The 15,564-nt window shown below is 38.2% G+C and overlaps 1 protein-coding gene across 1 annotated transcript in view; it reads left to right on the forward strand.

The window, feature by feature from the left end:
* The window catches only part of DLG2 (discs large MAGUK scaffold protein 2), a 646,550-nt gene that overhangs the window by 206,367 nt on the left and 424,619 nt on the right, over positions 1 to 15,564 (forward strand). The window lies entirely within an intron of this gene.

The raw sequence follows: 15,564 nt of genomic DNA on the forward strand, positions 1-15,564 counted from the left end.
CCCCGCCAGGCCCGAGGCGGGCGCGGGCGAGCGGCGGCCGGAGTGCTCCTGCGCCCGCGGCCGGCGCCGCCTGCGCCAGGTGAGCTGCTGCCTCCCCTCCCAGCGAGGCGGAGGATGCTCCGCGGAGAGAGAGGGTGTGAGAGGCTGCGGGGACGGCGGCAACTTCTTGTGCTCCCTCCTGGTCTTGTTGAGTGGTGCCTCCTGGGGGGRGAAAATATACATACATACATACACATACATATACATGTGTATATGTATGTGTGTGTATGTATGTATGTGTATATGTATATGTACAAGGGCAAGCTGTTGGTTGTTGGTGTCTGGTGCTTGGATCCTGACCGTGGAGAGAAGGGGGAACCTCCTGGAAGAGCTCCCTTGTTAAACGGCTTAGTTTTGTCCCTATAGCTTCTATAGACTTTGCATGCCAGGTGTTGTGGAAGTGGGTGGTGCGCTTATGCATCCTGTCTGATGGATTTTGCCTTGCTTCTGTAAACAGTGTGCTTCCAAATCTTGCTTGAAGTTAAGTAAGGGTATTTTAAATAGGAAATGCAGGGGAGTTTTTTAGATTTATTTGTAAGAGAAGGTGTGATCTGTTTCTTCTCCTTCAAACTCCAAATGTAATTGAAGTCTTTAATAAATATGAAATAGTTCTTTAGCCTTCTCTACTCTATAGATTTTTAATTAATGGCCAGGCAGCATATTTTGAAGTATAAAATGACCAGGGTCGAGGATGTGTACAGATATTTGTGAGCAATTAGACTGAGAAAGATCATACTCCAGACAACCCAGCACTGTGAAATGAAAATCACAGTGACACTCATATGATGGTCAATATTAAAAAGCTTTAACATTTTCTCCACTGAYGTTTTCATTTCTCTCTTGAAAATTTTAATCTTATTCGAAAGCTTTGTATTATGTCAACACCAAATTCCTTTTTTAAAAAATAATTTCACACCAAAGCAAAGCAGAATGTAATATTAAAAGGTATTTTTGAAAAGTATTTTCACTTACTGAAGCAATGTACACAAGAGTTTGACTAGCCTTAGCCCACAGTGACCATGTGCACCCTCTCTAGAGACTAAATCAATTCTCTGATGGAAATGGTTTTAATATATTTTTGAGTGAACAGAGAAGCAATAAGGCATAGGGTTGTCAGATAGTGTAACTATGCTTTATCTTGTCTTATGGTCTAAAGAAGTGATGCTCTGTTGACTGAAAATGATTGATTGATATATATAAAGAAGCTTCATTTTCACCTGAAATCCATTTTAAATGGAAAACTAAGCTTTTTGATATATTTTGGAGTAATCAAAATGTTGCATGTGACTACAGTATATATTATGCATTTTCTGTTATGAATCATATACACAAAGCATATGTGAGTATTTATACCAGAATAATGCCAACATTAGTATATTTTTAAAGGTCTGTTCCCTAGAACTGGGCTGTTTTAATTTTAATTATGAAAGCTCTAAACATTTTCTTAAACTGTGAAGATTTTTGTTTGTTTCAGAAAAAGCTTGAAGAAAAAACCCTTGYACAGCAAAGATTTCCTTGGTTTTCAAAGATGTAGAATATATAAAGGGAAAATACAGCTGTGTGTGTTTTTTTTTTTAATTTTACCACTTCCAAGATTAGTTTAGTATACAGACTATATAKGCACTATAAAGCAACTTCAGTGTTTTCAGTGCCTTTGTAATCCCATTCACTTTTGTGTAGGTCATGTGAAATTGTTCAGGTTTTTCCTGTGTAGGTCCTACCTCATATCTAATTTTGAACTCTGCACTGTAAACTTTATTTACTCCACATTCTTGATGCCAACTACCTTTTTCTGCGTAGGAAAGTCCCTTTCTTGAGTTCTGCCTATAACCATTTTAATGATTTATATCAACCATGTGAGGCAAAGTGATGGTCTGTGCCTAGGGATGGACTGGTGTACTTTGGCAAACGCTTTGTGGTTTTTATGTCATACAGTTGTGGGACAGTTTGTTTCAAATAATATTCTTTTTTCTTCTTTTTGTTTTCCTCTGTGCAGAGTGAGTGTGTGTGTGTGTGTGTGTGTGCACGTGTGTGTATGTATGTGCGTGTGTGTGTTATTTGTATATACATACACATAGATGGTCAGTGCTTTTAAACCCAGGATAAGTTGGTAATACTGGTTTTGGCTAGGGAAATAGCTGGTAAATGGTGATTTATCCCTGATGTGTTTTGTGTTCGCAAGACGTTGCATTGTCTGTAAAATAAAAGATGCAATATATTAAAACATAATAGAAGAATAATAACAGAAAAAAGTGCTTCTGAGCTGCCCTTATGGCCCTTAATTTAGGGATTCAAGTTGAAGTCATTCAGGTGTTTTGAGGAAGGTGTTGATCTGGAAAACTGTCTTCCTCCTCTTCGTAAAAATAAAGAGCAATAGTGAAGTAGTTAGTTATATTTGCTATGCTCTTCTGCTACCCAAAATACATAAAGATATACATAAAAATACATAAATATATAAAGAAGCACAGAGAGAGACTGTTCTAAAGAAAAGAAATTTAAAACAAATTTCAATCAACTCTCAGAGTAAAATAGGCTGGTGACAGCTTCAAAGGTGGAGGGATTTTTTTTCCTGCAAAGTTCTGAGCAGTCTTTTCTTCCACTTGACATTTTTGGGAGAAACTAACTTCTTCAAAGTAGCACCTTGAAAAAACTTCTTCTCAATTATCACTGTAGTAATAAATTTAATGTGAGAGTCCTTAATTCTTAGAGTACGTATTAGACGGCTTTTATTAATTTACACTTTGTCAGGGATTCAGAAAGATCTTGAAAAATCTGTTGATTTTATTGCTGAGGATATGACTCCATTTTCTCTTCCAATACCTTCTCTAGTATATCAGAGCAAAGAAGGGCCTCCAGTCTTATTAATATTTTAACTAACTTAGAAATTCTGCTTTGCTAGCTTGCAGGTGTATGTTTGCTCTGAGCTTCATGTTGGGTTGCTCTTTCTAGAGCTCAATATTGTTCTGTTAAAGGGGAGGGAAGAAAAAGTAGAGGTAGACTCCCACCTCTGAGTGTTTCTCAGTTCCAAAGATGATACCAGACTCCACTTTAATTTAGCTAACTCTATTTGCTATTAAATTTTTGGCCCTTCTGATGTGAAATGTGGAATGTATCTCCTCGCATGTCGTGCTTTAGGAGAAGGAGCATTTCAGATTGTGTAAAAGTCATTTCCTTTAATCATAGCACGTATTTTTTCTAAGTTGTTTTTTTTCTTTAGATAGAAAGTGTAATAAATACCAAGTTTTATTTGTGTAATTTCATTACATAGGAACACAATATTGTATCATTGTAGTGCTAAGTATCCTGGATGTGTTATCTGCAAAAATGTGTACATATGTTTTGTTTTGAAAATTTATGCAAAAGTGAACATTTTCACTTATTTTTAAAGTGTCTGCTGTCAATATCAGCTGCATGKTTKTTTTTTTKTTTAATTTGGTTATTTTTTCAAMAATATCAAAAAAGAGTTTTTTTGTAGTCAGTGTCTTTTAAAAGAAACAGCACCGTTGAGCTCTTCCGTTGCCAGTGTTAGAAAGGTTTATTAGCTAAACTCTAATTTATAGATGCAGTATGACTTCAAAAAACACAGTGAGTAGCCAAATTCCAGTATGAGCTGAGAATGGTCTTCTGTCTTTGAAKGCTTTCAGAGCTATTGCTGAAATTTCAATATATCATTTGAGCGCTCTTTGCACGGTTGGATGAGATGAGAGTTAGCTTTGAGATATATCACTAAAGCAGGTCTATTCCAAGAAACACTTGCTCTTCTAACAGTACAAAGAAATGATTTGTCACYGGTTGTGTTTTTCAAGCTTATATGCAAAGTTCGAGGACTCCAACATGAGACTGACCATTCTTCTGTCAAGTCWCTCCAGGCAATGGAGGTACATAGAGTTATATTCCCTTGGGTAGCAAAGGGAAATCTTCTCACTCTAAGTTGGTGCATTGGAGTACCAATAAAATAGCAGTTAAAAAAGTACCAAATAATTCATTTGGAGTTTAAATTGTTTTTGTTTTGTTCTGCATTGTTTTGCTTTCCAAAGCCCTTAAGGCTATTGAGATGCCATGAGTCAAGAGTTAAAGATTTGACTTAAATAAGACACTGGTAAGAAGGAGAAAACAAAGTAACTAGGCAACTTTTAAGGTAGAAAGAAGTTAATACCCCTATCTCAAGCTGATATACTTTTATCAGTGGATTTAGGGACTAGCTCCTAATTCATAAGTTTTAGGAAGATGCATCTATTTCAGAATCTTGTCTTGGGTGGGCCATTGTCTCGCATTTACAAAAGTAAAATCATTTGTACATCTTTTAAGTGACAGCTGCACAAATTGCAGACAATGTTTCATAGCGGAACACAGAAATACAAAAGCCATTAGCTTGTTCTTTCACAAGATGACTAATACTGTGTTATAATGATTTGTGTATCTAGTCCCACTGGCTAACAGAAGACTTTGAGAAGTTTACAGCCTTCTGTGTGACAGCCATTCACAGCTGATACCCTCTCTGGATGGCTGCTTTAGAAAACAACATACTTTTACCCTTAGTTTTTAACCTATTTCTTCTACCAAAACCATGAAAGCATTGTTAATATTGAATTTATAGTATTTTGGTTACCTTTGGCAGAACGAGGAGGTCAAAGAGTAGCAGYGGTGGCCTTTGAGTCCCCAGAGACTGATGCTAGCAATCACATTAGCAGCATAAGGAACAATCCCCATGAGAAATAACATGAAACAGTTCATAATATATGTTGGCAAATATGGACTCCTTCACGTAATGACTGCTCACATGACTCGACTTTGAAAGATGGACACAGTGTTTCATGAAAAGACCAGAAAGCTAAGCATACTGAGAGACATTTGGTCTTTCTCTAAAACATGTGGTTTAGGGAAAGAAAAAAAAACAGCAAAGGGAAAAAAAAACAAAGAGAAAAAAAACCATTCAGCTCTAATCATGAGGCTCTGTGCTCTGCAGGCTGAGGAAGCTGGTGATGTGTCAGTCACCCCAGATGTCCCTTTGAGTCTCAAGGGGGCCTTCTGCAACCTCAGCCCAGAGGAATATTGTACCATTGCTTTGCAAGGGCCACTAAGATTAAAAGAAACGTGCATATTATTTTCTTTTTGATGTATTATGTTGTACTACTGTATTGGGTCTTTCATCAGTGTTAATGGTTTTGAAGATATGTGACCTCGGATGGCGGCAAAGACAGTTGAGAAATAGCCATGATTACACGGATCATGAATGTATTTGTGCACAGGATGTTCTATGCTTTTTCATATAAATACTAAAAAGGGAAAAAAATATGCCATATACTGTGCTTACCAATGATTGTAATGATTTATAGTTTATCTACACATATTTTGTATAACTGACTGAATGGCAGAGCTTAGAGGGTTGTGATCAGCAGTGCAGAGTCTAGTTGGAGGCCTGTAGCTAGCGGTGTCCCCCAGGGGTCAGTACTGGGTCCAGTCTTGTTCAACTTCATCAATGACCTGGATGAAGGSACAGAGTGCACCCTCAGCAAGTTTGCTGATGACACAAAACTGGGAGGAGTGGCTGATACGCCAGAGGGCTGTGCTGCCATTCAGAGAGACCTGGACAGGCTGGAGAGGTGGGCGGAGAGGAACCTCATGAAGTTCAACAAAGGCAAGTGCAGGGTCCTGCACCTGGGGAGGAATAACCCCAGTCACCAGTACAGGTTGGGGGTTGACCTGCTGGAAAGCAGCTCTGCCGAGAAGGACCTGGGAGTGCTGGTGGACACCAAGTTAAGCATGAGGCAGCAATGTGSCCTTGTGGCCAAGAAGGCCAATGGTATCCCGGGGTGCATCAGGAAGAGTGTTGCCAGCAGGTCGAGGGAGGTGATTCTCCCCCTCTMCTCAGCCCTGGTGAGGCCACATCTGGAGTACTGCGTCCAGTTCTGGGCTCCCCAGGACAAGAGGGATGTGGCACTGCTGGAGCAAGTCCAGCRAAGGGCTACAAAGATGATTAGGGGMCTGGAGCATCTCTCYTRTGAGGAAAGGCTGAGAGAGCTGGGCCTGTTTAGCCTGGAGAAGAGAAGGCTGAGAGGGGATCTTAGATGATCTCCAGAGGTCCCTTTCAACCTCAACCATTCTGTGATTCTATGATTTTGGCTCCTGCTGGCTGTTGTTCAGCCATAAATATGTTAATGCTTAATTTACACAATTCRTTGCACCAGATTTAGATTGCATTTAGATTGCGTGTTTCAAAGCTTCATCTAGTTGCCTTGAGGAACCAAGAATATTTTCTCCTCTTGACATCTGATTTGGCTGCTGGGTTTTTTTCCGGGGGACGGAAGGGAGTATGGGAAGGGGATTGTGGGCTGTGAGGGGAGGGAAGTGTTTGTTTGTAGCATTGGTAATTGGCCATAACTACACAAGCTCTTGGGTAGTCTTCCTGCTAGTGATAAATTTCTCTGCTACTTTGTTCTTCATGTTCACCCATGGATAAACCCCTCACCATATCTGAGATCAGAAGGGGATTTTCCTAGGACCGGACTGGTTACAGTTACAGGTTGCTGGAAGTGTTTTGTGGCATGTCAATAGGATTCGCAGACTGAACGTCCTCTGGACCAAAGATTTGCTTTACATGCTTGCCTAAGACGTTAGGAATCAGACTGGATAACCCAGGTTGTCCTTTCCCATCTAGTATTCTACTACACTGAAATGAGGCTTTCAAAGATGCAGACCCTTTTATAGCCACTCAGCATGGTTTTGGTCTAATCAAAGCAAAATAAGTGGAGGAAAATGCACAGATTTTTATAGCTGTTTGCTGAACAATGGCTAAGATTGAGGTAGAACTTGTCTCAACTAGATTTCTGTTTTGGAAGTGGCTGTCTTTACTAGCTTGGGGTATTTGTGTCAACTATGAAAATGTTAGACTTCTCCACAAAAAAAMCCCAAAAAACCAAAAGGGAGTTCCTGGTTGTTGCAGCAGTGGTAGGATTCTGTTTCCTGATATCTGTATGTGCCTTTTGCATGGTGGGGGGGAATAAGTTACATCTGAAGTATCTTGCCTTTTAAGGACTGTGTTTGTCTTGAAATAAGCCATACATTGTTACAATAAATTTTATAAATTCAGTAATATGCATTCATTCACTTTTTTCATGTAAGTAATTTTTATAAATTATTGAAGTTAAGCAGATGAATCAGCTCAGTGATCACCCAACTTTGAAAACTTGCACTGTTTTGAGAGTTAGAAAACTGGGGGTCAAAAAGGACTTATTCTATAACCTGAGTAAAATTTTATGTATTCAAAACACAGGTTTTGTAATATCAAAAATGAATATCAAAAAACAAACAAAATAATCCTTTTTCTAAAGTCCATTTCAGGTATAAGCTTTTCTGGTCACAGGAGCCAGCTATGAATGTAGTAAAAAATCCAGCTTAGCAAAATTACACCTGGTTTTGTTTTAGATATAGTGTACTTTTAATATCAAGTTTTACGTTTCTGATTAAAGATTTCTACAAGAAGCAGCAAGTTACTTCAGTAGCTAAAATTGCTCATATAATTGGTCAAACAGAACATCAGCCAGAAGATTTTCATTATGCATTTGAAATGAGAGCAGGATGGAGTAGTGCCATGGATTTCCAGCTGCACTGGATAGTCCAGTGCAATATGGATTTCCCTATTGCAGAGCAGCTGTACTGCACTCATATATGGAAAAAAAGTTAATCAGAGGCTTTTAGAGACTCCTTGTTTAACTTTGTTTTTCTTTTTAAACGCTCCGTCCGTACTGCAGTGACATAGGTTGCAGTCACCCTCACGGAAAGCTTTGCTGCTGATCTGTCTGCTGGTCTGTCCAAGTTCTTATGTTGCAGTCGCCGCTCACCTGATATCCGAGCACATTACATATTTACTGAGAGTGTGCATGAGGTCTAAGCTATATTTCTCCTTTTCTTCATTCTATAAGGGCCCATCTTGTGCAATATGTGATTTTGACACCTTTGTCAAGGTGAGATGCAGCTGTGCTTTCATGGTCCCCTAAGCTGATCTATGTCAGAGCGGCTGCCAAAGGAGTGGGGTCCTAGCCCCACACTTTGCTTCCTTCATCATTCTGCTTTTTTTATGGTTGCATCGTGAGCTAGATCAGAGAACTGATATGCCAGAAAATTAAATAAAAAAAAAARGTTGTCCAAGAGACCTATTTCATGGCCCAGCCTAATGTCCATTAGCAGGCCTTCTCTTGCCAGCCCAAGGCTGAGGGCAGATGCAGGTGACAAGGGACAGGACATAAGAGGCCCCAGAGGTCAGCATGGAGCCACCTCTTTCCATGGCACTCGCACTTAATGTGCCCTTTTATCTGTGCATTTTGTTTCCAGCAGCACAGTAGCACTTGGGAGCCTCCCTGTGCTAACTGCAGAAACATGTATTAAGTTCATTGCTACCTCCAAGAGCTCAGAAGAATTGTTCCACTTAGGAAATGGAGAGTTTTGTGGACATGGTGTTCCCTTTCCCTTTCTATTCTCACTTTCTTTCCAGCAGACATATCTGGGTTCCCTTGAAATCTGTTCATCTCGCAATCATGAGTGCAGAAGTCTTTTGTCACAGGTCAGTTTTTGCAGTTGAAAATAGCTCTATGAAACTGCAATCAGGCAGGCTCTTGCAGGCAAAAAATTACCAAAACTTCTTATTTAGTTATTCAATAAGAAGACAGTAAAATAACTTACTCCTATGTCATAATTTTTTTTTTTTAGATTCTGTGTAAAAATAGAAAAAGCGTAATAGTGAATGTGTGCATTCACAACATATAAGACTTTTACATGTACATGTTTTAATACATGTAATGTTTTAATAGATTTAGGTAAAACGTGATGTTTTCTGCAGCTGTGCACAAACCAAAGCAAGACAGGTATTCAGGTCACATCTTCTAAAGATGGGTAAAGCAAGGCTTTGTTTTAAGCTGTTAGGATATGAAGTTATTTAAAGATAAAAGATCCAAGCATTTTGATCATCACATGTACATCTTCATTAGACATGTACATCTCTGACATATCAGAACTTTTGGTGCACGGCTATTGGTAAGAGACCTGGAGAGACTGTGGTATGTTCTTCTCTACTAGTTCCTCAACACGCAGGAAAAACAGGTATGGAGAAGTAAAAACACACTTTTTAGCCTGAGAATCTATGAAATGTTTGGATGAAATTCAGGTTCTGCTGAAGTTTATTATTTTTTTCTGGCTATTCATCCTAATGTGTATGTTTGTGTGTGAAATACATGGAAACTTTTGCAGTAATGATATTCATTACTGACAACCTTATATCCTCTGTGCCCATTGGTTCAATTTTTCAGGAACTGCTTTTTAGCAGTCCTGGCTTCAGAGCAGAGCAGCAGTATCAGAGTATTCATTATGGGTAGAAATTGTATGTAGGTGAGTAACCACTAAAAACAGGTTAGGGACACAGGTGGGCCAGATTTGTGCAGGAGGCTAGAAAAGGCACAGGTAAATTTAACAGGGAAAGGTGGTGCCAGAATTCATAATTTTAAGGAGTCTGTTTTTTGGAGAGCGCTCACTTAGAAAGGCATCCATAAATGGGGAACATATAAATCATTGGGAGTTTCTGAAAATCCTGGCCTACAGGATTTTCAGCACATCTGAAAACACAGAGGTTACTATGATAATTATTATAATTTTTAAAAGCTCCATTATTTAAATCATTAATGACTCTAAGAGAGTCAACCTCTACAGAAATATGAGGAGGGAGAGTACCAATTTGTTGCAATTCGATTTGAGTATAATATACTTTCATATATACATATATACATACTTTCTCTGTAACACATCAAATGTATGCTATATGTAATAAAAAGGTATGATATATTCTGGTTGCCTCTGGGGCTGTTATTTCCTTGATCAGACATTACAGGTAAAAAGGTTGTAGCGATCTGATCACTTCTGATATAAATCTGCAAAGATATTACCTTTTGTAGATTTTTTTTTCTTTGAGTTGTCATGACAGTATTCTCAGTGGATCTTCTTTTCGAACTGAGATGCATTTAAATCTATGTAATGAGTACAAACCTGGAACTGATACATTACTCTTTAAATAATTGGTGCTGACAATTGAGGTTATCCCTGCTAGTTGTTTTGTATTTAAGCATGGATTTCTCTCTGTTAGCTAAACTAGTCTTAGTACCAAGAAATAAAATATGTTAATCAAACTGAAAATACAGAAAGGAATGAATCCATTCTTTATAGCAGGTGAAAATGCAGTTGCAGAAGTATTCTGCTGAGTGGTCAAGTGTCTAGAACAATAATAATAAGAAAAAAACAACAAACCCTAAAGAGCTCTTCAGATTCATATTTCTTGGGTCTTGTATCTTCTAATGATTGCCAAGGTCTTCTCTGACCAAAAGGCTGCCTTTTACTCATTTTATGTAATTCCCTTTCAAAATACGTTTTGGTATTGGAGAAAATTAAGCACATTTTCCATCTTCTTACCTTCTTCCCATTCAGTCTTCTTCTTGAAGAACCCCATTACTTCTACATCAAATTTTTTTCATACCTCATCTGTATTTTCCCGTGTTTTAGAAGGACTGCCAAAGCAGTAGTGGCATTGCTGTGTTTACCTGTATGCACTTTGCCTTATTTGCAGATGGAGGTCTTTTTTTCTTGTGGTTCGCTTGCCAGGATTTGCCTTCAGGTGGTAATAACTTTAATGTGCTTTCTGCCAGTTTCTATCTCATCACGTTACTTCTTGCCCCTGAGGGTTCAGCAAACCTGACAAAACAGAGAATTGCCACATCACGAACATTTGGTGGCAAAGGGATGAGGGGCGAGGGAGCACTCAGCAGTGAGGTCTGGCCAAAGTGGGCCACTCTGCATCGGCTCACTCACTCTACGAGAAACCCTGCCCCTTCCTTCAGCCACGCGGGGGGCTCAATGGGGTGGTGGCCATTCTGGCTGCAGATACAAAGCAACTTCTCCACGAGCACTTCTGCTTCAAGCCTGGCCATCAATACAGGTGGCTGCTCCAGCAGATTGAGCTGACCTCGCTGCTCAGACCTTGTACAGGCATCGGTAGCACAATTTAACCAGTTCTTGCAGGACTAAATTGATAAAATGGGAAGAAAACGAGAAAATATGGAACGAAAATATAAGAACAAAACGATGGCTAAACAAAACCATTAAAGATAGTTGAAACTTCTTAAACAATGTTTTTTTTCTTCAGGGACATCTGAACACCAGGCATTTGATAAGCAGCCTTGCCAGTACAGAGGAAGGTGAAAATTATGCAGACCCCAGTTCAGCACAGTATAAGCCAGTTCCCTAAATGCAGTGCGGTCATCCTTGTTAGTGGGACTACACATTACTGGGAATACTTTGAATGCTTAAGTTAAGTTAAGTACCCTGCTGGGACTGAAGTAGTACTCTTACCTGCAATTAGATGCACTGATTAGGTACATCTTTTTTATCTTTTTTTTTTTATATATATACTATTGTCTTTTCCATTCTTATGTGCAAGTAAAGAAAAAGAAGAAAAATCCTTAAAAAAAAAAAGGATATTTAAATTGTCAGGATTTCTTTTTTTCATTTAAACTGTTTTCAAAGCTGAATATATCAAACTTACTGGAAATGCTACTCCCATTTGTATTTATTTCTTTTTACTTTATTTCGAAACCACAATGAGTAAGAAAACCACTGTTTAGTGGCAGAGGATGGGAGGAAGGAAAATTACATTTGTGCTGGCATCTTGCACTTGTATGCAATCCACCAAAAGATTTCTAAGTCCACAAAAGCCATTTTAATGGATGCAACAACTGATCTTTAACTACTGCAGCGCTAGTGGGGAATGCTAATGAAGTAGGATTTCAGTTGGTCTGAAAGTATTATCAAACAATATTACTGCCTCTGCTTTTTAGATGCAGAAGTTGAGCCATAGTGATGCAGGAGGTTTGGACTGGAACTCAGAAATCACTATATTCTTATTTCTCTTTGAATGAAAACATAATAAAAACAACCAGCAAAGCCCTTCAGACTTAACAACACATGCATTTATACAACAATAAATAAATAAATGCATGTACATAAAATTTCATTATTACATTGTTCTTATTTCTGTAATGTAAAATACTTATAATACGAACCACTCAGTTATGTCAGTCTTTTGGTTTTAATGTAGTAGATGTTTTCAAACAAGCTGTTGGACACATTCTAACAAAGCTTCATTGAATATATTCCCTACTATAATTTATTAAAAATTTGAATATTTTAATATTTCATAGGAAGACAGTAATCTAGTTGGAGAAATGTAAAAGGGTGAGGTACAGTTAAGTAATTTCTAAAATACCCTGCTGGAGACATGGTAGAGTATTCCCAGCTGATCTATTATATCAAATTATAAAATGTAATCTCACTGGTTGAATTATTTAACATTTACTTGATTTATAGGAGTGCTTGTTTTCCTAGAAATAAATACACATTAAAAATGAAGTTATACATGTAAAGGCCTAAAAGAAACTGGAATGGTATTTTTCCTGTAAAAATATAAGGGGGTACCTGGCACAGCTGTGCCTTTGGATATAGTCTGTATTTGATGTGGTTGCATCATCGTTAATGATACCCTGATTTTTATTCATTATGAGTTCTTTATTCATGTTTTGTCATTACTGTCTTGAACTGAGGTATTACATGTTTATGGTGGTGTTGAAGAGATACTGTAAAACCTTTAGGTGTTGCATAAAATCTATGTTTCAATATGATGCTAATTCTCCTGAAATGTACCTTAATTGGTGCTATTGTGCATCAAGTAAAAGAAGAAGCTTTACATAGCTGTTCTCACTATAGCCATTTTCCTGATAAGAGATCCCACTCATGTCCTAAAACATAAGGGTTTAATCATTAGCCATTCAAGTTGATGAAAAATTGGCTATTTACTTTATTTATGAAAGAAGACTTCCAATTTTCTGTGGAGCAGCTGGTACTGATCGTACTGTGAGAAGATACGAACAGCTGTACAGGGTCAAGCCAAAGGTCTATCCAAGCTGTTATACTGAATCGAATAGTGATCAGTAGTGAAGGGTTATGGAGGAGTTTTAAATGAAAGGAAACATTAAGTTGTCTGTGCCTGGGTATATGCTGTTCACAGATTTCAGAATTTGTACTAAAAGGACCTATTCATTTGGTCAAATAAGATATTGTCTAAAAAATGCCTCTTCAGGTAAATTACATCTCCAATATATATTTGGAAATCAGATTAAAAACTAAACCAAAGTGGCATTTTAGTTAATACTCAAGCATTTGTGGAATATTTACATTAGTGTAGAATTTTCCCATTGACCAAAGCAATTTTATGAAAAAAACCACACAACTCTCCCCCAAAAACATCCAGAAGTTCTCAACCTCCCTTCCCTCACTTCTATTCTACAAAATTGCGTGTGATGCTTTCTTTGAGTCTTTTCAGATTTTTTTTTTTTTAACAGCTGAAAAATGTTCTTGGCTATATTGTGAAATATTTTCATGTTTTGGAAATAAAAGTCCTAAGACAGGCAAATCTTTAGCATTTTTAATGCTTTTCTTTAATTTCATTTTTATCCGCATTACTTGCTAAACTTGACTTGATTTTATAAATAGTTTTGGCCCTTATGACATTGTTTTTCAGTTAATTTTGGTCAAACCCTCCATCCCCCACCCCCCACTCCAGATCATGAATATTTGGGGTCCTAAAATGAATTCTTGCTAGCATTTAGAAGGAGAAAGGTTAGTTCACACTTGTTTCCTGCCCTTGTCCCTACTGCCATGTAGTTCTCAATATTTCTCCTCTCAGCCTTTTTCTCTCTCCACAAATATTGACTTCCTACTTCCTTTTGGAAATCCATTTTTATGAGAAGGTGAAGAATCAGGCAGTTTAAAGAATTGTTCTTTCCAGCATGTCATCCTTCATATCTGATATTTCCATTTCATCACGTCACCATCAATCTTGCTTTTTAGAAATATTTTGCTCTCTCTATAACCGGCTGTAATGAAGAATGACAGAAATCCTGCTTGGAGAAGGGAGAAAGGGCATTTTAGAGAGGAGGGAATAAAGGAAGGGACGGCAGTTTCTGAAATCTTAGCCATTTTTGCCATTCTAAAGTAGTCGGGACTTCCTAACAACTGTGAGATTCAGATTTGCTTTGACACTTCTTCAGTTAGGGGTGGCAACTGGTTCCAGGAAATCTGTGCAATGTCAGTTCCTCCGTGAACTGCCTGATCAGACAGCCCATGTGTACGCTATACCTTCCTCCTAAAAAAATGCTGTTAGTAAAATCCTGACCTTCCTGAGATCTTTAAGATTCCTACGGGCTCTGGATTTTCCATGGCTAAAACAAACAAGTCCGTTCATGGACAGATGGAAGTACTATTGTCCCTGCAGTGTGAGAATGCCACCCATAAGTATGGGGAATACAGGTGAACAGAGAAGTTTACCTGAAAAGGTAAAGAGAGAAGTCATTGAAGTTGTACAACATCCCTTTGGGAATGGAGGTGGGTGGAAATGGCATCCTTTGGGAGACAGAAAAAATCATCCATTGCTATCTGTTGGCTGTTAGAGTAGGTTTTCTTGGATGTAGTCATATTACGCAAACTTTTGTATCTTGATTCTTATAGTTTGTCACCAAAAGTCCTTGCAGCACTTTGTCTTGTGTCAATTCTGTATTCCACTCTCTAATTTTCCCTCTCTTTATGAACATGTTATGGCTAGATTTTTAAAGGAATTTGAGAGTTAGGTGCCTGCTGCACCTGAATATAAATAACTGCAGAGCTCCTAAGTTCCACTAGGGAAAAACAGCAGTGAACGATGTAGTCCTAGGGGACTACGCAGAGGGAACATTTTAATTTTCACGCATTTATTTTCACTCCTGAATAGTGGAACAACGTCTAGCTAAGCAGTCATGTCATTATCCCAAAGTGAAACACCTGTCTCGGCTCTAATCTTGCCCTGCTATCCTTCCAGTGAGGCTTTCTGATTAACTTTTTATTCTTAGGATAGTAATTTGTACCAGAGATCTAATTAAGAACTTTATGTAACACATCCAAAGTCCTCCTTTTGCAAGTCTGCCTCACCTCAGTGCTACTAATATTTCAGCTGTCGGTATGGAGCATTCGGAAATGTCTGATATCTCAAGCTATCTCTTCTGGCTGAAAACAATTTCAGCTATTGAGCAACGTGAACAAGACTCACATTATTCTTTTGTCCCGGTAAGAAAAACTGTAGCAGTATCTCTAAAATGAGTCATGTATTTAAATTGAAATTCTGAAGGTTCCCAGAATGTTAATAATTAGCAACCTGAGTATTAGGCTTCTTTTTGGGGGGGAAATGGATAAACTGAACTTCTCTATTGAGCTGAATGAACTCAGATCTCTGACTTCAGGTCTTCTGGATGGTCATGTCTCCTACAGCTGTTAAAGAAAAGCTGGTGACTTTTGGGGAGAAAACACATAGTGAAGTTAACAGATATGGCTGACATTTTTACTATATCATTACTTCAAGGTTTGCTTGGAAACAGGGATAGCTTATATTAAATATGACTGTTA

The sequence above is a fragment of the Apteryx rowi genome, unplaced genomic scaffold, assembly GCF_003343035.1.
Source record: "Apteryx rowi isolate R43461 unplaced genomic scaffold, aptRow1 scaffold_291, whole genome shotgun sequence".
NCBI classification, from domain to species: Eukaryota; Metazoa; Chordata; class Aves; order Apterygiformes; family Apterygidae; genus Apteryx; species Apteryx rowi.